The 16052-nt window shown below is 40.8% G+C and overlaps 1 protein-coding gene and 1 long non-coding RNA gene across 2 annotated transcripts in view; both read right to left on the bottom strand.

Annotated features, from left to right (window-relative positions):
• LOC144651272 (cyclin-D1-binding protein 1 homolog) overlaps positions 1–16052 on the bottom strand; it is a 130426-nt gene that overhangs the window by 6365 nt on the left and 108009 nt on the right. The gene's annotated exons all lie outside the window — the stretch shown is intronic.
• Positions 3670–6812, bottom strand: LOC144651342 (uncharacterized). Its single transcript, XR_013570294.1, has 3 exons — positions 6765–6812; positions 6109–6183; positions 3670–4066 (listed from the first exon to the last, which is right to left on the bottom strand). It is a non-coding gene; the product is annotated as an uncharacterized LOC144651342 (long non-coding RNA).

Here is a 16052-nt window from a genome sequence, read left to right as displayed (position 1 = left end):
CCCTGGTGGAACCGGCGTTTACTTGACTCCGGTGAGACCGGTGTTCATTATGCAAGGGTTTTTATGCATTATTTTTGAAAAACATGTATCTGGCTAATGCACCTACAGTTTATTATACCTCAAATTAATACCTGAGGGGGCTATTTTCAAGTCCACCTTGGGGACCCGGCGTTTATTCGGTACGCGGTGTTTAATCGAGAATGGGTCGTTTACCAAAAAAGTAATACAAAATCGCGCGTTGAAATGGTCGCGGAATCTGTTTGTCCGTGCGTGTTGGCGCGCGACGTGCACTAAAACCACGCCGCGATCAACCGCCATTTTGATTTTCAAGCCCGCGCGCGCCTCCCGTATCCGTCGGTCTCCTGCAAATCAAACGAGCGACTTGGAGCAAGCCTAAAATCGCCCGTTTAAAGACTGGTTTATCTTCGATATTTGCGCATTAAGTATCCTGATTAGAACTTTACCTACCTGACATTATAAGACAATGCATAGTTTCGAGAATGTAGCCAATCTCTTGTACAACTTTAAAGTAATAGAGATAAAAGACTGTAGTGCATCCTGATATTAATAACGCTGAATGTGCTCGGGAACTGTGTCTTCCATAAGTTAAACGGTCGATATGCAGATCTAAGTATGCCATATAGTCGCCGCTGATTTTGCCGGCTGTTCATTCTCTCTATTTTAGTAAGAGATGTGGGCTCCACAAATTATTTCCGTTATATAAGGTTGCACAGTGAAGGTACCAAAGGGGTTTAGGGACCTAAAAGATATGGGGATTCAGAGCTCCCCCTCCAACTCACCAGAGAAGAACTGAGAATGGACATTTTTGTTCGAGAACCAAGGCAAAAACGTAAGGGCTCCAGAGTCTCTTTTTTCAAATGGAATTAATAAAATATTTGACTATTATTCACGTGACAATGTATTTCTTGTTCGTAATCGCGATACCACGCCGTACGTCGTGGGAGTTTGATCGTAGCACGAGTCAAGTTCGAGCCCGAGTCAACTTCGAGTCACGAGTCAAGTTCGAGTCACTTTTTTTTCACTCTTTTTTCAATAATATCGTTTGACTATACCGTAATTGTTATTGTCAAACAATGTCGCATAGGTAAGATAAACATCAGTTGTTTGGTTTGACACGAAACGATTTTCAACTCACCAGCGACAGAATTGTCGTTCAAGTTTCCAAAACGTTTGCTGCGTTTTCAAGACTGATAATGTTTCCATTCACAGCTATGAGGTGCTTCGAAAATCTTAGACAAACCCGCACACAAAAAAAAAATACATTGGACGGGTTATTCTGATGCAAGAAATGATATAAACTGTTTGACAGGTAAACAACATGTCCTCCACCAATTTGGCCGTGGAGAGAATGGGCTAGAATGCTTTATTTCTTGTATGGGATCCCTGTGGTTAAAACAAGATGGCGCTCGAGTCAAGAAGGGCTAATATTTTTGAACTTCACGTCAATTTTCACGCTTTCTTGTTGAAATGGAACCTCTGCCTCAGCTGTGTGTAATTAATACAGGTAGGAATCTGTGAGAAAATCTATTATGAATGCCGAGGAACGTTTGAAAAGCAGTTGCGAACAAATGCAGGACTAAACTGTCGCAATCGACAGTGAAACTGAAAGAAGAGGTCAAATGACTCAAATCTTGCTGTTCTTATACCTCCGGTACGTATATAATTTCACACAGCAATTAAAAATAAAACTGCAAAAAAAAAAAAAGAAATTTAACTTGACTCGAACTTGACTCGTGCTACGATCAAACTCACGTCGTGGGGTCGGGTAGCAGCACTCGCAAAGTCTCACATGAATGGCTCGCCACCCTTCGAGAGAACACAAGAACAAACAAGAATCCCGGGGGGGGCACTCCAACATGAAAAGGGGCGGGGATGCTCGTCGAGTATTTTAAAAAGAACCCCTAAAAGCGACCAATCTGGGCGTAGTTAAAGCTCTTTTTGACCCCTAAAGTATATATTTGTATATCTTTTCACCCTAAGTGAGACCAAAAATCCAGAATTTACACCCCTAAGCGAGACAGCGAGCATCCCCGCCCCTTTCAAATGGGACTCACCACCAGACATTGTTTATTGCATATAGTTGTGGGCGGGAATTAGATTCCACTGTAAAATCGACCTGTGACTTCGTATGGCTGGTACTTGCACGCGCTTGCGTTGTGTTGCGATGACTTGGGTTCACTTTGATCGAGATCAAACTTGCACGTAAATGTGAAGTTCCCACAAGTTTTTCATCGTTAGGCTACCCAGCGCAAGATATGTTCTGAGTATACCTTCGATATAACCGCCGGTGCCATAATCATGAACTAAACTATATTTCACCACCCCCTCCCCGGGTATCGACACTGACTAATTAAAGGCTATTTATTTCCCGAAATAAATAATTTTATGCAGCTTGTGACGTATGCATCTCCCAGCTTCCCTCGTACGAGCACACGGGATATTCTTCACGTCCTTACATAGAATCGAGGCAACTGTATTCAATCCTCTTTTCGCTCGAGGTATCCAACGAGCGAGGAACATTTTCCCCTTCCTCCACTCCCTTGTTTCGGTTACACTTATCAGTGGTATGGCGGTTTTTTTCCCTTCACCTTTGCTGGGTCATTGTTATGTTGATAAACGGCCACACCTGTGGCCAAAAGATCCCAAAATGGGTATTTTTGATTTGTCCCAGCAAACAGAGCTTAGCCAAAGCAACACACACTGGTGCTTCGATTGAGTAGTACCTTATTATAGGAATATAACGAAGCATTTTAACAACGCGAACAAAATTTACGCGTAATAAAATTAACGCGAATTTAAGAAAGGTTCTGGTTAGATGCTTATAGTAAACATGTTAACATAAATAAAATTAACGCGAATTTCTGAAATTCGCGTTAATAAGATGTACCGTTTATTTCCTATAATAAGGTAGTTAATTATGAAGGAACAAAGATGCATTAAGTACTACTAACGAGATAACAGTTGTTTGTTTTATAAACAAAATTGGTAAAAGTAGTCGTCGCTGATTATATCCTTCGTTTGTGAGTGACCTCAGGAAATACGTTAAATCATTTTCGTGATTAAAATTAATGAGCTGTCCAAAAGCATCCTCTCCACTCCTCTGAATAATATTCATTAGTGAGTTTCAGTTATTTTTAGTCACATGAGTATTGCAGACTGAGAGAATAGGCCGCACATGCTTGTTTCTATTTCTATTCCGAAACAATCCAAACAAACAAATGTGAAGTGACCACAAGTTTTCATCGCTTGGCTACCCAGCGCAAGATATGCTGTGAGCATACCTTAGATATATGAACTAAACTATAGTCCACCATCCCCCTTCCCGGCTATCGAAACTGACTAATTAAAGTACAAATAACCAGAAAACGGTTGTTTAAATGAAGAGAAGATCCTCGCAGTTATGAACACAACTTAAGCAGTTGCGAAAATTAAGCCTGAAAATATCAGGCTTGCCGGGACTCGAACCCTGACCTATGCGATACCGGTGCAGCGCTCTTACCAATTGAGCTAACAAGCCAACTAGGAGCTGGTCATAAAATTGGTTCGTTATATACCCGGGAAAGATGAAGATGAAATAGTGAATATACGATAAACTATATATATTTTTATTTTGTTTGATAAACAAAATAGGTTAAAGTAGTTGTCGCTAATTACATCCTCTCTACTCCCCCTGAATAATATTCATTATTGAGTTTCTGTTATTGTTAGTCACATGAGTAATGCAGACTGAGTGAATATGCCACGCATTCTATTTCTATTCCGAAACAAGCCAGCTTTCCAGTCTCGTCTCAAGGTTGCCTTTTAATTTGCAAGTTATATTAGTTCGTTCAACGATCCTCAGGGGAAGTCAATGTTCCGCTCATTCGCCAGCTCGTTGGTTTCTTGTTCAGTCAGATCCAGCTTATTCTCTTCTTTTTCTTGTCCATTCGTCACATCATACACCTGGTCAGTCCCAGCCGCCTTATCAGCAATGGCTTTATTAAACGGGTTGCTCGGGCCAGTTTGATGAAGTCGACGACGACGCCTCCACCCAAGATCACTGCAACTGGTCAATTTTTTGATAAATTTAAGAAAAAAGGCTAAACCGTGATTTGTTATACCTAATTACATAAAATTTTCGCAACACGTTAATTTCACGATTTTTAGGTGTGCATATTTCGCGACACTAAAATTTCGCGATTTTGCGAATTTTTTTTATTTTGAGTCACTTTAATTTCGCGTTTTTGAGTACGACACAATTCACATTTTCTCGGCAATATAAAATAACATGCCCTTGAATTAAATAAAACGACTTCATCAAAGGAACGATAACATCAAAATTACCAAAAAAGCAAGGGCGGGACTAAATGTCGGCAATAGCAACAACAGAGCAGTTCCCACAATGTCTACAGGTAGGTCATACTTGTACGTGCATGAGTTATTGTTCCTGAGTCAATTGACGACAACATTCATTTACATTGGAAATTTTTTCTTTTAGTGGTACTAAACCTATTTTTTCTTGATTATTGACATGGATAATGTGAGTCACTTAATTTTCGCGTCATGTTATGTTCGCGACACTTAAAGCACACTCAAATCAGTTCAGTTCGCGCCTAGAACTACTATAAAGTACCTTATTACATGAAATTTTCGCGTCACTTTAATTTCGCAATTTTTAACATGTCGCGAAAATTTCATGTGATAAGGTACTTTATAGTAGTTCTAGGCGCGAACTGAACTGATTTGAGCGTGCTTTGTCAAAGTGAACGCTCCGCGCCCGAGCTGAACGTACGTCGTGGGTGGGATAAAAGCTCTCGCAAAGTCTCACATAAATGACTCGCCACCCTTCGAGAGAACACAAGAACAAACAAGAATCCCGGGGGGTGGGGGGTTCAAAATAAAAGGGGCGGGGATGCTCGTCGGGTATTTTAATTAGAATCTCTAAAAGAGACTAATCTGGGCGTAGCTCAAGCTTTTTTTTTACCACTGAAGGATACCAGCGGACTAAAAATAAAATATTTGTTGTATATTTCTTCACCTTAAGCGAAACCAAAAATCCGGAATTTACACCCCTAAGCGAGACGACGAGTATCCCCGCCTCTTTCATATGGGAGTCCCCCCCCCCCCCCCGGGGGGACTGAGTAAAGCAAATCCAAGGCAAAGGATGTTTGGTTCGAGTTATCAGGAGACTCTGGAAAAGGAATTCACTGAAGCTGGTAATTTGCTTGTACTTGCTGGCGCTTGACCAGACACTGTTTATTGTATATCGTTGTATGCAGTAAAGGAGGCAAAGTGAATTGAATTCGGGCGCAACGTGAATTGAACTCGGCACTCGCGGGATCGCAACTACGGCGCTCGAAGAGTTCAATTCACGTTGCCCCCGAATAGAGAGCCTGCTCGCAGGCTAAGAGCTTTCTACCTCAGTCAGTCAGCGTAACACCCTTTCTCCAGCCCCCCCACCCCCCCCCCTCCCCCCTCCGAGCTCCAGCCGTGTTTGGGAATTACCAACTGATCTTTTCCTTTTTTTGTTAAGCTCTGGTAAGTGACCAGTTGAGGATTCTCATTCATTTTAGTCAACACTTTATCAAAGGTATACACAATATGGTCATTTTACGGTACTTTAAAATGTAGCTAATAATGTTAGCTGATAAAGATCCCCAAATTAAAAGTTCAAGACAATGCACTGGTCGCGGTCTCTTACTGGAGCGGTCGTCTAAGAGAGCTTTATATTCAACTGTGTATGGTTTTATGTTGGTTCAATTCCGACGGATGGCGAGTACTTTCACCCTACTCCCCATGATAATAGCAATACATTTTTAACAATCTCGTTCCCAGAGCCTGCGTTACCCTTGAGCAGCGGTCGGGAAACACAACGGCTCTGAATCCAAAACCGGAACCAGGAAATCCTGGTTCCTGTTTGATTTTCGCGTGCGCCGGAAATTGTGGTGAAACGAACAAGTTTTCAACAGCCAGTCAGATTCGGTCGCCTTTGTGGCAGGCTTTCAGAATAGCCCAAAGGTCCCAATCCCTGGCGCAGAACAGAAGGATCGCGGCCTCTGGGGACGAGATTGTGTTTTGAGTCGATAATTGCGCATGTGTGATTCTAACCTTTCGTGTAGTAAAGAAAAAATGATGCACACCACAAGGATAATCATATGAGCCCGTCTCATCCTGAAATTTGTCCTGTCAATAAAATATCTAATGTGAACACATTTTGTGTTAGGCACAGAGAACTAAGAGATCGGAAAGTTGGATTTATACTCTAAACGCCTCTGAAAACGGAAAATCGGGGGGTAAAATTGCAGTGTTCGAATGACAACATCGTTCCCAGGGGGCGGATCTAGGGCGGGAGTGCAGGGGGGTGCGCAACCCTCACTGTATTTGCAAAGCTCCTGTCAGGCACCGCTGCACTACTTAATCCTGAAAAGGCTGAATAAGTCGAAGGCGTAATTTCACTAAATTTTAAAGTAAGAAACACAGTTCAGTACTTACAAAACAAGACACAACATTTGCTTTCCGACAAAGTAATGGCATTGACAATCAGTCAATCTCAGAGATCCACAATAAATACGACACAACAAAAATTGGTGGCATCGTTCGCCAAGAGTGGAAAAGCCCTTAGTTGTTCGTAAGTGTGTTGTTGTAGCTTAAGTCAATTGAATCTCTGCTTAGACGCGAAGTATAGTATGGGAAGCCATTTCTCTTGAGGGGCTGGTGTAGTTTTAAAAATAGTTCCGAGTTATAAAATGCCTGGTGTCACTCACCTAACTCCAAGTTTCAACGGTCGTTAATTTGTTTGATGCGAGCCACAGCAGATCAATCGAAGAAGTACGAAATATAAATACTACTGACTTTATATACACTGACTGATCAGGCAATAGCACACAATAAGGGACGTTGTGGTTTCAAACAGGAAAAAGTTTCTTAATTGCACCTAATCAACTATTGTTCTTGTTCACGAGCTTTAACTGTGTTCTTGACAAAATACGCCGGTCTATTAGCGGAGAGCTGGAGCGAAACGCCATCACTATCAATGTCATAACCAAGAATATTCGCGATAGTAAAACTCCACTTGATAATAAGTAAACATGATGATAAACGTGAACATGGGTAAATTGTATTTGTTAGCAACTTTTTTTTCTGAAACCTCTGGTGCGTTCGAGCCAATATATGAACAATACACCCTGGAATTTTTATGACCCGATTCAGGAAATGCACAACAACTTCAAGCTATGCGGTCAGCCAAATTTAAAGGATGAGCCCCTTAAACTTTAGCAATAAAGTTTTTTGATGATTTTTGAAACACATAGCAGTTTGTTTTTTGATGTTCCTAATTGCAAAAAAATAAAGCCCCCCTACTGTGTGCAGTACGTTTTATTGTTATATTTGTTTGTGTGTGTTTGTTTCACTTAGCAATCCAAAAACATTTTCCGCGTTGTAAATTAAAAGAGGTTTGTCACGGATGGCGTAACTAAACAAAATTTTGCCTAAATATTTGAAGAACGTGGTTCGTAATCTGCCGACTTATTTCTTCAGTCGGTGCTTTTTTTGGTTTTATATTATCACCCATTGGTATTTTCTTATTATCATTATTAGTATTTTAAGGTTTGCTTTGATTTGAAGGCAATCTTGTGCATCGTAATAAACGACTTAATGCGCGAAAGTTTCGCGGTCATTCATGTCTCCTGTCGTTAATTGGAGGCAATAAATTAGCTGAGAAAGATGTAATTTTCTGTCGTCATGAGTGTGGGACAAAGGTTAAGAAAAAATCTGAGACCATGGTGGGAAACGAACCCATGACAATTCACACATCGGTTAAAGGCGAGTTTGGCCATTTGTTCTAGTTTCATGCATATGCCGAAAGTGACGCGCACACATTAACCCATTGACGCCTGGCTTTTTTCGGAGAAAATGCATTTCAGACATTTTCTATTTAATTTTTTCCCTTTTCCTTTTTCTTCTATTCTTATCTTTTTTTTCTGCAGTTGTTGGCCTTCTACGGGGCACAATTTGCCCCACGCAGTCCGCCATTTTGAATTGTAATGAGCTTATAAATTGTGGGATAAACAGAGCTTATACGTCATAAAATGTATCGCCGGCGACGTTCTCATACAAGAGGGGAAAGTCTCTCCAACTAACCCCCGCAACAAGTCCCTTGAACAGTTCACACGAGGGGACTAGTCTCCGGGGATTTGTTCCCTTGTGTGTTCGGCCTTAATTTTCAGGGACAAGTTCTAGAGACTTGACCCTTCAATTCAAACCAGTTTAAATCCGTAGGACAGGTTGCAGATCAAACTTTGGTTTCTTCAACTTTGACAAAAATGGGTAGTTCACACAACGGGACATGTCCCAGAGACTCGTTGCAGAGACTAGTCGCAGAGACTTGTCCCCTGGTATGTGCAATACTTTTGCCGGTCTCCGACCCATCGGAAGTCCCATCAACGTGCCTGCGAATTTGAACGCTCTTGACTTCGCAGGCATGTGGGTGAAAAAGACCGCTTATAAACCCCCCCCCCCCCCCCATCTATCTGTAGACAAACAAAATACATCCGATTATAAGCCCCTCCGGATATAAGCCCCTCCGCTTAAAAACCCACCCAAAACCACTTACGAAGTTGTATAAGCCCAGGGCTTAAAAGCGGAATTTTTGCGATATGCCAGAACTAGAGTGAACTTCTAGTTCTGGAGTGCAGAGCTTCGTTTTGGAAACCTGCCTACACTTGCGAGTCCGATTGGCCAGCCAACATAAGTTCCAAACTTTTAGCAAGGGCTATTAAAACTGGTCTAAATGATTTAATGTAGAGATGATGTAACAGTTACTCAGCAGTTTGTTTGAAGCCAGCAAATTAAGACTAAAGCCAATGAAAATCGGAAAAGTTGGGAAAAAAAATCCGTAACATTGTCTAAGTTGCGAAAGGTCATGGGTTCCGCTTTCGTTGAAGACTCTTGCTTTGTTCCATGTACATTTCCTCATTGCATCTGAAAATTATAATATAATATACATTTTCAGACATAAACTGAATGTGGCTTTATTTTATCTGGCGATGCTTAATTTACAGCTCGCCTAGCTCTCCTTATGTTTACAACAAATTGTGATTCAGTTTTGTTCGGCATTATGATAATCATGATCCTCGAGCTCAGTCTCCACACGGTCGGCAAAGGAGTCCTCAAGCTGAAGGTTGTTTAGGCTTCGAGCATGAACTTTGGAACGACGTCGACGGCCCGAGGAGAAACCAAAACGACTAGCTTCACTGCAACAAATAACGTAAAAACAACTTTTTTAATGCTTCAAAAAAATTGAAGACGTATATGTTTGTAGGTATAAGTAAAGAGCATGAGCACAATAAAGTCAACAATTTTATTTTCTTGTTGTTTTTTCTGCTTATTCTAAAGGCCCTTTCCATTTGTCAGAACTGGCCGGCCAGACCGGTATATTCGAGAACAGAATTAGTCAGATTTGTCCTGTCAAATCACACAATACATAAATATTATACATTGTTATGGTGTATTTGTGGAAACATCTCGTGGAAAAGGCCCATTTCACATTCAAGACCACCAGATCCACCGGACCGAGAGGGGGGTACTCAGGTATGTTTTGGGTGGGTATGTGCCACCGAGTCGATCCAAAGTAGCACCCCGTTTTAGAAAGAATTTGCATCCAAAATGATACCCCGTTCTAGAAACAGTTCAATTTTTTAACACCCCGTTTTGGCTACTGATAATTTGAAACTTTCGTGCGTTCAAATTATCATACCCCGTTCTTACCCCGTTCTAGATCGGGAGCCCAAAATCACTACCCCGTTGGGCGGCACATACCCGTATAGGTATTTTGGAGGAGTACCCTCCCCCCCCCCCCGGGCCGGCCGGCTAGTTCCAACAAATGGAAAACGCCCTTAGTGAGGACAGCAGAAGAAAAATGATCGTTTTCTTTCTTCTTATGAGCTTATGGTTATGCTTGTACTTGTTATTATGTCCAGTGAAAACTTGTCTTAACGGAACAATTCTCCAGAAAGTTACATGGTTTGAAATGAGCATGCAATTCTTATACCGATCTGAAGAGGTTTACTCATCATGATTATTAATGCTAGTTAATTTTAAGCAAATAAAGGTAAAGGTTAAGTCTGCGTTCGGAGCTTATCCTGGTTTCGGTAGCATTAAGCGCCCAGGAGTATTTCTACTCCCCTGGATGGGATGCTTGTCCATCACAGGGTTACCCAACAGCAGTAAATTCGCCGGTACCCATTTATACACCTGGGTGGAGAGAGGCACTGTGAGAGTAAAGTGTCTTGCCCAAGAACACAACGCAGCGCCCGGCCAGGCCTCGTACCCGGACCGTTCGACTCGGAGTCGAGCGTGCTAACCATTAGGCCACCGCGCCTCTCAGTCGCAAAATTAGGAGGGAGGGGTGGGCATCCTCTTTTCTCGCTATTAAAGAGTTTGACACAAACCTTTCGTGCAGTGAAGATAAAATGATGCAAATCACAAGGGTAATGACAAGAACACGCTTCATGTCGCAAGTATTCCTGTTAAAATAGCAAACAAACATTGCGTTAAACAAAAGTGCATATTTATTTGGCTGAAATATTTTTAGTTTACTGTCCTCTTCATTAGACTGCATACATATACACGTACGTCAGTTGTGTTTCGATGCGTAAACAATTGCAAGGCTAACCATTGTTTTCAACTATTCCACTGGGTTTGTCGTTTAAATACAAAAAGCTATGCAAACATTCCCTTTGCCATTATGAGTTGCTACATTTACTGTACTCGTCAAGTAAGTTGTTAACTTTACCTAAATATAGTACTTAACAAAGATGGCACTAAACTAAAGGGTCGTCTGAGGTCTCCGGGTTGATGCTTGACCTATGTATTTTAGGGTCGATATTGGTTATTGAAATTGCAGCTATTATGCGTCAACTCCCAATTTACAGAGCAAAAAAATGATTTATTATCTGGCATGGACCGAGATTGCATCGGAACCCTTTCCTTGTCAGAGGTAAGGCCTAGTTTAAATGAGCTCTAAATTATAAGATGTCTAATTTTCACTCACCAAGTATATATCAACAAACCTTCGCAGATTCCGCTTGAAGTCAGTCAGGCACTAATGTGTAATGATTTAAAACAAGAAAAGGCGGCTTAATTGCACCTTATTACTTATTGTTTTTATACATTTTTATTCATGACTTTAAAGGGTCGAATTGCAGGGCGCCCTCACTGATCACGAAAGATCACGAAAGTGCCACGAACTCAACCTTACCTGAAAAAACTTTCCTTGGAGTCTCAAACATATTCAAACTAATTGTTTAATATATAAAACAGCTCACTTTGACTGGAAATTAAGATGTCAGTAAAATGCAAATTAGAAGCGTTTGCTCTGAAACGACTGCGTTGGAGCTGATATGAGCAAAGGACGCCCAATCTCTGGAAAAAAAGCTACACAACTAACGCCATATAACTTGCAGTGAAGTAGTGTGCTAAAGTATCACAAGATAGACGCGACGCGGACTATCAATAATTTGTTTGGCGTAGGTTTGTTTAAGAAGCTTCGTTACGGATGGTGTATTTTGAAAAATGTACGCTTAATAATAGAAGTTTTTTAGACTTTTTTCTCGTCGGTCAAGCGTGAAAGGAAAAAAGCCCCCGGGGGGAAGGGGCGGGGAAAAAAGCGCGCGTGTAAAAATGGCCGCGCTATTTTTCCCTTCATGCTCGCTGGTCAAGGAAAAACAGGGACTGATCATAGTCTAGTTCTTTTGGTAGACATATCATCGGAGGCGTAGGAGTCGCGGTGGTCTAATGGTTAGGCCGCTGGACTCTGGATCGAGTGATCCGGGTTCAAACCCTGGCTGGGGTTATTGTGTTGTGTTCTTGGGCAAGACACTTCACTCTCATAGTGCCTCTCACCACACAGGTGTATAAACGAGAACCTGCGAATTTATGCTGGGGGGTAACGCCGCGATGGACCAGCATCCCAGCCAGGGGGAGTAGAAATACTCCTAGTCACTTCATTTTACGCAAACCAGGTTAAGCTCCGGCTGTATTGGCCACAACGCAAGCAGACTTTACATATCATCGGAGGTTAGTTTTTGGTTAGTTTCTCTAGCGAGAATTTTGTGTGTGTACAACAATACCGCATGATAAAACTCTGGAATCGTGAACATATAAACCATGCCAGCTCTACACAGTCGTTCAAAAAAAAATCCATTTCTTTTGCATCTTTTTTTTTTCTTCTTAGGAAATGTGTGTGTTTTTGCGTTTTGTGCTTGCATTTTAGGATTTGAAAACATTCCTAATTCCCCGTTGTGACTGTTTTTGAGTTGATGTGTTAACGCCATTCAATGTTGCTTGTCGTTAATTCAGGCCCGGGAATGGTGGATATCGATTGTGTTAATAACCATGTGCTTGTAGGCAGTGCTGGAGTGTGGGTAAATTTCACATAAATACATAGCGCTTATCTAAACAGGGTCGGCCAAGGGGTAAGTGGTATACCAATATACCTGAATATACCCAGTATACCCAAAATTTCCCCCCCTCAAAATAATGCAAAAATGGCCAAAATTTGGAAAAACACAGAATACTTTGTGCTCATAAAAGGCTCAACTTAAGCGTAAAAATACTGTATACCCAATTCAAAATCCCCCTGTATACCGTATACTTAAAAACCCTGGCAGACCCTGTCTAAAGAAGAACGGAAAAGAATTGCTCAATTGATTTGAATTATACGCTGACATGATAGGGTAAAAAGTTAATACGGAAAAGTAAAACGTGCTCATGGCACGGCCCGACAAGGAAAACTTGTCAAGAAATTATATTACCAAGTCTATGACTTCGGAAAACTTGTTCATCTTTACTCAAATTGCTGTTGCTGTTTAAACGTCAACTCGTCGCCATGACTTTGTTATCAGCAACTCGATCCCAGCCTCTCTCTCCTTTTCCCCTCTTGTTCCTTGTTCTCTCAACAATGAGTAAAAGCCGGGAAAGAGATCCTGGGATCGGGGTTGTATTATCAGAAGGCAAAGGGGAAAAGCGACATATTTATTATCCTATTTTTCCTGAAGTTTTTTAATACCAGGTATTCTATTAAATGTAATGTCACGAACGTCAACTGGAAGTCTCAAGAACTAGTTCATGCATACTGCGCATGTCATTGCGTCTACGTGATCAAGTCGCAGACGCCAGAACGCGAGTTTTGAAGTTCAAGGGAAACGCCGTGAAGCAGCGCGAACGTCTAATGTGAATTATCTTTTATTTTCCTTGATTTATAGCTTCAAGCAAATCCATATTAAAGAAGAAAAATATTTTAACGCTTTTAATTTGGGTTTCAGAGTGGGCTGAGACTAAATTCTTCGCACTCGACGGTCAAGCAAGGAATTCTACGAAGAATTGGCGGGAAGATTTGAAGCACTCTGTTTATCAGCTTCCATGTTTGATCCGTCAAGTGCGAAGTATTTAGTCAGCCCACTCTGAAACCCAAATTAAAAGTGTTAAAATATTTTTCTTCTTTACTATGGATTTACCCAAAGCTAACAATCCAGGAAAATAGCAGATAAGCCAAGTCTCTTGCATCTTTTAATTATAACGAAGACATGACAACACAGCGAAGACGTTCGTGTCACAAAAACAAAGACTGCTTAACCTTCCTTTTTCTCGGCCTAAAACGCTCGCCTCGATCCAGTCCTGCGCGACCTCCCCGCCCTTTGTGTTGCCAAAAACGTTTGGTTCTTAAGCTCTCTATTACCATTCAAGACGTAACCCATTATTCCACCCACAAAATTGGCTCTGCATTATTTATGATTCGCTTCGTTTTCCCGCTTTAGCTTATTCCTGTTTATTTAAATCGTCTCCGGTATAGCTTCCTCACGTCCATAAAAGGGTGGTTATCCAGTTAAACTCAATTCTTAATGAAGAAACTTAATTCAGTATACAGGACCGTAACCAGACCTTTGGCAAAGACGAGGCAAGATCTTGCTAGGAGGTTCTGGGGGCATGCATGCCCTGCAGATAAAATGGAGAACAATAAGCTCTGAATAAACTCTTTCTTAATCATTTTTCATAAGGTTTTTCTTAAAAAATCAATCTTGTTCAACTGGTGATAATCTTCCCAACTAAACATGTTTTGGGTTTAATTCAATACTGTTGGAGATTTATAGCTGCGTTACTTACAGGTGCGTAACAAAAAGGATTCATATCGTGACAGTAATCAACAGCCAATCAGATCAATGTAACTAAGCTTGAGCGACAAGTTGATCACGTGAACATAGAATACATAACAAAAGAATGATCTGTGATTTTAGAGTAGAAGAGAGAACGTGTTCGGTGACGGTTGAAACTTATTGTGAGCTTTGTTACGAATAAAGGTATTGAGACGAGACTAGTGATGGGTGAACTTGTGATTTCCAACAATACCAGACAAGTGCCTCGTCTTGCGTCTTGCTAGTTACGGCCCTGCAGTATATAAAAATAAAGACAGAACACGAGTTGCACCAATAACTGCCTATTTTACAGCAAACATACAAATTCCCTCAAATTTACTGAGAATCTCCGGCGAAAATATATTTTGACGTATTTTTATCGGCATTAAATCTAACTAACAAACGAGAGAACATTCCGGAAGAATAACTCTCAGTACCGAATAACCGCCTTTCGAAAACTTCTCGATTAATTTTAACTAACACAGTACAGTTTTCCTCTCTACTGAGGGCTTTTTGTAACAGAATTCGTGCGATTGCGGTTCTATAGTCGCCGTGTCTAAGCAAGATTCCAGACTGAATCGAATCACCTAGTCATTGCTATTTGTTTCATTGTTCAAGCTATGTTTATATGAATATCGGTAGGCGAGAATAACATTTCTGAAAGTCGTCTTCTTGGGTCCGCCATCTTACATTTCTTGATTTTTTCCGTGAAATAAGAAAACTTCCAAACCTTACTAAAATGTAATGAAAACTTAAAAGTGATCTTAAAATGTAAAACATATTGCAAAACATGTTAGGAACTGTCATTAAAAACAGAAAATTCTAATTTGGTCAAATAGTTGCCATGGAGACATCAAATTTCTTCAAAATTGTCGCCGAATAAAAGTTCAAGATATAGACAGAACGTTTGGTGGGTTTCACTTAAAATTAAAATAAAAAATATATAAAGTTCGTGGGGATAGATTTCTTCAATCCATTCCAGGAATTAAGAGTAAAAAACAAGAGGGCTTCTGTCTTATCTGCTGTTGTTGTCTTTTTTAATTGTTTTACGACAATATGAGAATCAGTCTTCTCGTACTGAATTAATCGCTTTCAGAGAAGACTCAAACCGCTGTTGCTTTATTACAAGTATATTCCGGCCTAACAAAGGATGTCATTCTACAGGAAGAGTTGAGCACAAGCCGGAGAACAACATGCAGTTACAAGCCATGCCTTGTATTACTACTCTACCAAAATTAGATTTCAATAAACATAAATATGCTTATTAATCGGGCGTGGCCGATTTATAGTTTACCCTTTGGTCGTCCTAGACAATAGTCTCCTGTCGGCTAAAAATGACGGGGATAGCCTGGGCCAATCGGGTCCATTTCAGTTTTGACAGTAAATCGTTGTAGGTCGACTTTTGGGCTAATCTGCAATCTGGTTCTCTTCTTTGCTTCGGCGGGAGGACAGAGAAAAAAGCTTAAGGGGTAAAGTACTAATAATCACCATTGTGAAACTGTAGTTGCTTTGACAAGTTGAAGCTATTTTTGTAAATAAAAGGGGTAACGTCATTCATGTCACGCAATGTTTTTGTGGGAAACTTTGAAACTAGACGCTTTGCTGGTTTCTACAAATAGCAGTGTGATCTGGCGGTACATTTTTTTGAGGCGGACACCACTTTAAAACTATTTTTTTATATATTTAGCAAGAAGTATGTCGATTTTCATTTCCGCACAGTTGGGCGTCAAAGTCGCCTGTCACAAAGAGTAGAATGTTTGCACAACATGGTTTGGATATATTTTAGATTTGACTAGTGACGTTAGTAAGACACTTCTCAAGACGTCAGCAAAACATTGGCAGTGTACAGTATTGGTGTGAACT

The sequence above is a fragment of the Oculina patagonica genome, chromosome 4 (genome assembly GCF_052425735.1).
Source record: "Oculina patagonica isolate OP01 chromosome 4, crgOcupat, whole genome shotgun sequence".
Lineage (NCBI taxonomy): Eukaryota > Metazoa > Cnidaria > Anthozoa > Scleractinia > Oculinidae > Oculina > Oculina patagonica.
Note: the sequence above shows the minus strand (reverse complement) of the source record. Positions and strands in the feature narration are given on the sequence as shown.